Genomic DNA, 8,673 nt, shown 5'->3' with positions numbered 1-8,673 from the left:
ATAATATCCAAATGTTTCTAATGGAGTTGCAATTATTTGCATCATTTCCACTTGTCTAACCAATTGTATCCTGCTTCTCCCTGTGGGAAGATCACAAGTGGACACACAAGTGTTTGCTATTCTCTTGATTCAATGAGGCAGGTGTAATTTTGGACGTGATGCCTTAACAGAACTTGATTTCTCAAATCTTTTGGGTCACTCAGTCGTGTCATTAGTAACTGGGTGTGCACTCCACCAAAAATGTTCACTCTTCCTCGAGAAAAGGCACACACTCACAAGAAAGCAACTTTGCACACAATTTCTGGGGGCGCCTGGACTAACGTCCCCCACGTCCCCAGTTGAGTCCAAAGAAATGAGGAGACAGAAGCCAAAAAGCGAAGGTGATCACCTGGCAGCCGAGTGCACTCGCAGGATTCAAACCCAGACCTCCCTGCCCTCCAGCCGTCCGTGGAGAAACCAGCCGGGGCCACTTGGCCTGGGTTCAGAGTCTGAGTGTGCCGCCTGTGGACGGTAGGACACCCCTGCTCCCTCGCCACCTGCCTCGGTTTCTTTATCTGAAGCCGGGATGATGAAAGAGAACCTTCCTTGTTGCCTCTTGGCTGGTCAGCGCCAACGCAGCGTTTGCACCTCGGGGACATGCTTTCACTCCAGACCACCCCAAAAAAGCGAGCATCACGATAGAGTGAGTGAGGAATACTTTGGCTTCCCGTGCATGTACGAGTTACGTTTACACCACACTGTCATCTATAAAGTGTGCAATAGTGTTGTGTCTATTAAGACAATGTACACACCTTTATTTAAATATACGTTACGGGGCGCCTGGGTGGCTCAGTCGGTTGAGCGTCTGCCTTCGGCTCAGGTCGTGATCTCGGGGTCCCGGGATCCAGTCCCGCATCGGGCTCCCTGCTCGGCGGGGAGCCTGCTTCTCCCTCTCCCTCTGCACCCCACCCCTGCTTATGCTCTCTCTCACTCTCTCTCAGGTAAATAAAATCTTTAAAAAAATAAAAATAAAAAATAAAAGTATTTATTGCTGAAACATGCTCGCCATTCTCTGAGCTTTTAGTGAGTCCTGATCACTGACCACAGACCCCATCACTTCAAAAACATAAGAATGAAAAGTTTGAAATAGTGTGAGAATTACCAAAATGTGACCCAGGGGCAGGAAGCGAGCAAACGCGGTTGGATACACGGTGCGGACAGACGTGCTCCCCGTAGCCTCATGCAGACCTTCACTCTGTAAACAGCGCAGCGTCCGCGAAGCGCAGGGAAGCGAGGTGCACCTGTCGTGATTCAGAAGTGAGGAAAGAGCCACTCAGGAGACCGGCCTGCCATTGTCCTTCTTCAGCAAGCTGCTCAGGGATGTGCCTCTGAGCCCTGCATCTTGGCACACACCACCCTGTTCTCCAAGCCCATTTGGGACCAGTGCAGGGGCAGGAAGTCCCGGGGCTGAGGCCGCTGTCCCCTGCAGAGGAGGAGGGAGTTTTCTGGAAGGGGACGTGAGGCCCAGGGGCGGTGAAGTCGGACTGTCCTGGGTCAGAAACTGCCGTGACGAGGGGCTTCCTGGGGGCGCCCACACAGCAACCTTGGAGCAGCCCGGGCTGAGATTTGGGGGAACCCTCCTTCCGCCCTGGAGCAGAGGGTCTGGCTGCTGGGGCACTTTCAGTTGTTTCTCTGTCTGCAAGGAACGAAACTCAGAGGCAGAAAGGCTCCGGGGGTGGTGGCGGGAGCAAGGAGAGGCTCAGAGGTGTGCGGGTGAGAAGCTGCTCTCTCCGGGGCTGGCGGGCGGGGCGGGCGGGGCGTGAGAGCACCTGAAGCCGCGGGCAGGCGCCCCAGCTCGGGGAGGAAGCGTGAAACTCAGTGGAAGCCCAGAGGAGGGGGGTCAGCTACCTGCCCGCCGGGACAGTTTAGACTTTCGGGGACACCCCAAAGCCCATAGCCCGGCCACTTGTCCCTGTAGCCCTGCTCCTAATGTGGGGTTCTGGTCATATTGTCACAGGGGAACGCATGCGGAGCCTAAAATCCCCTGTGCCCTAAGCCTCTCTGCTAAAGCATCTGGCCGAGCTCAAAACCGGCAAACGAGAAACTGGAATGCTTGAGCCTCGCGTCCACGTCCTGCCTCCCAGCGCGGCTGGACTTGTCAGCTTCAGCACCCCCGACCCAGACATGCACAGGGGCACCAGCTTGCTGCCAGAGCTCAGAAGTCCCAGCATGAAAAGCGCAGCCAGGGGGCACAAGGCTGGCACTGTGGCCTCCTCGGAAACCAGTCCCGCTCCAGGAAACCGCCTCCTCATCACGGTCGCGTGCTGCCCTGGGCGCACGTCTGCGGCCACGTAGGGGAAATCATGGGTGATTTGGCCGAGGGTTACCTGCGTGGCCGAGGACGCCGGCAGTGTGGACGCTCATGGCGAGGCGGGCCTGGGGCCGTTCGTACTCAGGACCACCGTGGACAACGGCGGTGGACAGAGCTGCAGGGGGGCTGGCCTAGCCACAGCCACGGGCAACCATTACGGTGTCGTTTCTGTGCTTATTCAGGGAAGAGAATTCCAGCTCCTAAAAGCAGAATCTATTGTCGTTATTGCAACCAAACGATCCCAAAAAGAAGTATTTCCACCATAAGGTGAGCAGGAATTTGTCACTTTCTACGGGTACCAATCGCTAGTTTGTGCTCCAGAAATGCGGTAAGAAAAGTAGATTCTGGGCCCAGTGCGACAGAACGTGGATATTAGGGGTTCCCATACTTATTTTTGCTTTGCTCCAAGAGGATGTCAGTGGATCACTTTAGGCTGATTTGGCATACAGAGCTGGTGCCGGCTCCTCCCAGAGCCCCCCCAACCACCTGGGAACACCCCCAACCTTCACTGCCTAGACGTGGCCCTTTTGGCCCCATAGGACCTGTCTTATCATTTTCTGACAACCCCTGACAACCACAAATCTGCTTTCTGGTTCTGTGGATTTGCCCGTTCTGGACATTTTGTTCAAATGGAATCGTCGGATACGTGGTCTTACGTGGCTGGCTCCTTTTGTGGGGCGGAACGTTTTCAAGGTTCACCGACATTGTGGCAGGTGTCAGGACTTCATCCCTTTTATGGCCTTTTTATGGTCATGCCACACTTTATCCGTTCGTCTGTTGACTGGCATTAGGGTTGTTTTACCCTTCAGCGCTGGCTTTTTGGGGTACAGTCCGTGGACCAGCATCTTCGGGATCGCTTGGGAGTTCGTTGGAAATGCAGACTCTCAGGCCCTCCTCCCAGAAAAGCTCCTCGAGACTCTGCAGGTCCACGAGATCCCTAGCGCTTCAAGCTTGAGAAGCACTGCCCCAGCCACGCGGGTCCCGGGCTCAGCAGCTCGAGTCACCTGCGTATTTGTTGCCCTCACTGCTGATGCTTACTCCATCCCATATGTGGTCTAGTGTTGGAATCAGAAGATACTTGGTGAGCACGAGAACAAGAGTGTGCTGACTCCTCCCGGTCAAAATGTCCACTCTGGCAGCCAAAGACACCCACACACTTACTTGGAGGGTGGGGAGGACTCTAATCAAGCTGGAACTCTATGGTTTTAGTTTTGCTCTGCCACTTACGGGCTGTGTAGCTTCTCTGAGCCTCTCTTGAATAAAATGGGGATGATGATCTGCCTAGCACTGCGTGAGAAGTGAGCACTCACCACCAGACACACCAGGTTCCAGCATCCACCTGCACACGCTCTGCTGTCCTCCACCCCCATGAACCACAGAGGGGCTTCCTCTGCTCCCAAATCTGGCTGGTGCACTACACCCCATCTTTCTTGCCTACCCAAGGTCATTGCCCCATTGCTTCTCCCCTTTCTGTCCTACAACATGCAGAGGTAAAATGAGCTGCATGCACAGGCAACACCAGTCTCGAACTTCACTCCAGTATGTTCTAACATTTGTTGTGCTAAGTTTTCAAAGGGATGATAGTAACAAATACATTGTTGGGGTTATCTTCACCCCTCAGGGGAAGCCTTCTCTCCCTATTTTTTTAATTTGCAAATTGACGGAAATCATTTATTCCATGTGGTTTTATGGTTCTTTTTTTTTTTTTTTAAAGATTTATTTATTTATTTATTTGACAGAGAGAGACACAGTGAGAGAGGGAACACAAGCAGGGGGAGTGGGAGAGGGAGAAGCAGGCTTCCCGCAGAGCAGAGAGCCCGATGCGGGGCTCGATCCCAGGACCCTGGGACCATGACCTGAGCCGAAGGCAGACGCTTAATGACTGAGCCACCCAGGCGCCCCTGGTTTTATGGTTCTTGATCTTTTACTTTATGTTAACATTTCTCGAGAACAGAAAAACAAAAAATACTCTTGATCTCATTTCCTGCTAGCCGCCAGCTTGTTTCCCCGTCCCCCTTTATACAAATGTTTGAGCAAGTTGTCTAGTCACTCACTGTCTCCTGGAGACTGTCTTCTCCCACCCTTGCTCTCACTCCCATTTGGCTTTTGCACCTGCCAACTGCCCCTGTTAAAATCATCAATGACCTTCACGTTGCTAAATTCAACGGTCAGTTCTCAGTCTTCAGTTTATGAGGAGCATCTAACGTTGCTGCTCATCACCTCTTTTCCTCAGCTTACTTTTTGACTTCCAGAATTCCATACTCTTCCTGGTTTTCAATTTCCTTACTGATCTCTCCCTCTCTGGCTCCACAACCTCTAAATTTTGGGGAGCCTTGAAAAAATGCCTTATGTAGACAGAGACTCCCAAATTCAATCTGGACTTTTCATCCAAACTCCAGACTCGTATATCCTTTCTTACTCAGCATCGTCACCTCATGTTTTATAAACATCTTAAATGTAACAAATGGGATCCTCTCTGCCCCAGCTTTTCCCAGCTCAGTTGATGGCAACTCTGTCCTTCTGGTTGTGTAAGCCAAAACCTCAGGTTCTTCCTGACTCCTCTCTCCCTCAAACCCTACATCCAGTCCATTAGGAAACACTTTTTCCTGCCTCCACTGTCGACACCCTGTGCAACTACCATCACCTCCAGCCCCCATCTCTGTAGCCTCCTAATGGGTCCCCCACTTCTAACCTTGCCCTGATGGTCTGTTTGCACCACAGCCCTCAACATGGTCCTTTAGAAATAGAGGTCAGACTGTGCTGTGGCTTGGCTCACAAGTCTGCATTGGCTGCTGCCCCATTTCACTCAGAGTCCGGATCCTTACAATGGCCTTTGAACCAACATCATCTCTGCCGGGCACCCCCCCCCCCCACCACTCACCTCTCCGATCTCATTGGCTGCTCTAGCTCGCCGGCCTTCCGGTGGTCTCGAGCACATCGTTCCCTGGGGCCTTTTCACTGGCTGCTCCCTCTGCCTGGAGGCCACGCCCCCCCACCACCATATTCCCAAAGCTAAAGCTCATCTCCTTCAAGTCTTTGCTCAAATGAGACTTCTTGTGGAGACGACCCTTGACAACACATTTAAAATTGCAGCTTTCTTCCCCACCCCACATTCCCCACCCCTTTACCTTCCTCTACTGTTTTCTTTTCTATGGCATTCATCAACTTCTAACATATTATGTAATTTACTTGTGTATTGTGGCCCCGTTAAACAAACTACGCCCCTATGCCCTGCCCCACCCCCCACTCTCTGACCCCGGACCCTCGGCCCTCCGGGATCCTGGACCCAGATCCCCGCTCCAGCCCCCCAGACCCCTGAGCCGCAGCCTCAGCCCTGGCCCCCCCTTCCCCATCTCCTGGCTCCCTGGACCCCAGACCCCAGTCTCCTCCCCTGCCCCACCTACTCCAGGCCCCTGGCCCCCCATCATACACTCCCCCCATGCTACCCCTGGTGCTCAAACCTATCTCCTGGCTTCCCGGAACTGCACCCCTGCCCCCCCCAGCTCTGGATCCCTGGACCCTGGACCCTCGGCCCCCAGTAACACCCTCCCCAGCCCCCTCAGCGCCCCCCCATCCCGGACACTCTTGCCCCTGTGCCCAGATCCCCATGGAACCCCTGGCCCCCAGGCACCCCTGCCTACGGAACCGCAGTACCCCAGCACCCAGGTCCCCGAGCACCCCTGCCTCCCACACACCAGACCTCCGGCCCTCCTGGACCCCGGCTCCAGACCCCCAGACCCTACACCCCGCTGCCCACGCCCTGGTCTCCTGGCTCCCCAGCCCCAGAGCCCTGGACCCTGGCCTCCGTCCCCTCCCCAGCTCCCCCCGCCCCGTCAGCTGTACCCCCACTCCCTCTGGTGCCGAACCTACCCCTCCCCATCCCCAGCGACCCCCCCCCACGGACCCCTGGATCCTGGACACCCGGACCCCGACTCCAGTCACCCCCACCCCAACCCCCAGCGCCCTGCCATGCCCGAACCTCCCCTCCCATCTCGAGACACTCGCGTGCGCGCGCACGCGCGCGCGCACACACACCTGAGCCCAGATCCTTCATGGGCCCCCGGCCCCCCTGGCACCCCATCCTCCTGGGACCCCGGGACCAGGTCCCCCGACACCCCGGCTCCTGCGCCCTCCGCCCCGGCCCGCGAGGCTTCCGGGACACTCCGCGCCGGGCCGGTCCTGCCCTCTCCACGCACGGTCGCCGGCTCTGACGACCCCAGGTTTGGGCCCCGGCGCCCCGCACCCCGGGGGCGCGGGGGACGAGCGGAGGCCCGCGGAGGGCGGAGGGCGGCGCGTCACAAAGGCGGCCGCCCTTGGCGCTCATCCCCCGCGAGGGCGCGCGTCCCCGCGGGCGCGGAGTCGGCATCCGAGCGCAGGCGGCGCGGGCGGAGCAGGCAGGCGGCTCGCGGTCCCCGCAGCCCAAACGGGGCGCAGCGAGCGGGGCGCGGCGAGCGGGTAACGGGCCCCTCCGCCTCCTCCTGGAAGCAAGCGTCCCCGGGCACCTCCGGGCCGAGGGTGGTGGGACTTGCTTAGCTTTCCCTCCCGGGTTGGCAGCTCTGGGGCAGGTGGACAGCACTCGGCCTGAGAGCCCTTGGGCTGGGTTGGAATCCCACTTCCGCACTTAGTAGGGCGTTTGCTGGGAGCCTTCCTCAGCTTCCTCTGTTTCCCCATTCCTAAACCGGGTGTGCCCACCCCTCCCATACAGCGATCCTGAGAATGCCTTGGCATCAACTTACTCCAGGCCCCGAACCCTGGTACAGCATCTGCTATGCGCCAGGCGCTGTTCCGGCACCTTCCACGTATGGGGCTCGTTTAACCCTGCCAACACTGAGAGGGGCACCATTTTCATCCCTGGTTTGCGATGTGGGGTCTGAGGCACAAGGAAAATTAACTTGCCCAAAGTCATCCATAGCGACTGACAGAGCCGGGGTCCAGCCCGCTAAGCTCCCGGGCCTCTGGCTGGCCAGGAGGTTTAGGTGGGGAGGGGGGACGTTGCCAGCAAGGACCGGGACTTGTGGACCGCTTGCCACTGCTTTCCCAGACTACCAAATATGTTCTTTGGACACCCCCTGTGGCTTAGCGTGTCCGATGATTCCTCTGACCAGCTTGGGAACTGGTTTGGCTCTTCTTGAGCACCGTGCCCCGTGCTAAGCGCTGAGGGGCCCCTAGCCGCCGGCAGCTTCTATGGATGAAGCAACAACCCCACCTCTTCCTTTGTTACGTGTGAAAGGGCCGCTCAGAAGAAGAGTGTCTAAAGGGTGACACAGGCTGGGACGAAGATTACCCTGAGGACGGACGTGGGCGCGAGGGGAAGGCGAAGGTGGCAGGGCGGGCAGTGGCTCTGGGACCCCCGTGGACGCCGTGACCTGGATGGGGGCAGGCTGCCGCCACAGCCCACGGGGAAGTCTGTCTGGATCTGGAGATGAGAGAGGCCGCTGGAGGCGTGGAGGGACAGTGTGGGATGATGAGGGCAAGAAACCAGCGAAGACCCCAAAGGACCACCCCCCCACCACACAGGAGCTTGGGGGCGCTCGTGGCCGCTGTGGTGGTGTGGGAGCTGGGGCCGTCTGGGGGTCCGTCACAGGGAGAGCGGCCAGGAGAGAGGCAGGCATGGAGGGCAACATGACGATGCTCACCAGGATCAAGCGCACATTTGGCAAGCACAGGCACAGACCCACATCAGACACGTCAGAACAGGTTGGTGCGTGTGACAAGGACACCAGTGCGGACGAGGACAGCAGTGTGGACAAGGACAGCAGTGCGGACAAGGACAGCAGTGCAGACAAGGACACCAGTGCAGACAAGGACAGCTGTGTGGACAAGGACACCAGTGTGGACAAGGACAGCAGTGCGGACGAGGACAGCAGTGCGGACGAGGACAGCAGTGCGGATGAGGACAGCAGTGTGGACGAGGACAGCAGTGTGGATGAGGACACCGATGCAGACGAGGACACCAGTGTGGACGAGGACAGCAGTGCGGACGAGGACAGCAGTGCGGACGAGGACAGCAGTGCGGACGAGGACAGCTGTGCGGACAAGGACACCAGTGCAGACGAGGACAGCAGTGCGGACAAGGACACCAGTGCAGACGAGGACAGCTGTGCGGACAAGGACACCAGTGCGGACGAGGACAGCTGTTCAGACGAGGACACCAGTGCGGACGAGGACAGCAGTGTGGACGAGGACACCGATGCGGACGAGGACACCGATGCGGACGAGGACAGCTGTGTGGACGAGGACACCAGTGCGGATGAGGACAGCAGTGTGGACGAGGACAGCAGTGTGGACGAGGACACCGATGTGGATGAGGACACCGATGTGGA

General features: G+C 57.6%; 1 protein-coding gene across 1 annotated transcript in view; it reads right to left on the bottom strand.

Annotated features, from left to right (window-relative positions):
- Window positions 1-202: 202 nt before the first annotated feature.
- Window positions 203-8,673, bottom strand: part of TEKT1 (tektin 1) — a 30,215-nt gene continuing 21,744 nt past the window's right edge. Inside the window, exons 9-10 of the transcript XR_004912864.2 lie at window positions 2,367-2,550; window positions 203-1,280 (exon numbers count right to left, since the gene is read on the bottom strand). The gene's annotated coding sequence lies outside the window, so the exon portion shown is untranslated. The remainder of the gene's footprint in view (window positions 1,281-2,366; window positions 2,551-8,673) is intronic.

The sequence above is a fragment of the Halichoerus grypus genome, chromosome 2 (assembly GCF_964656455.1).
Source record: "Halichoerus grypus chromosome 2, mHalGry1.hap1.1, whole genome shotgun sequence".
Taxonomy (NCBI): Eukaryota; Metazoa; Chordata; class Mammalia; order Carnivora; family Phocidae; genus Halichoerus; species Halichoerus grypus.
This window is presented reverse-complemented; position numbering and strand designations above follow the sequence as displayed.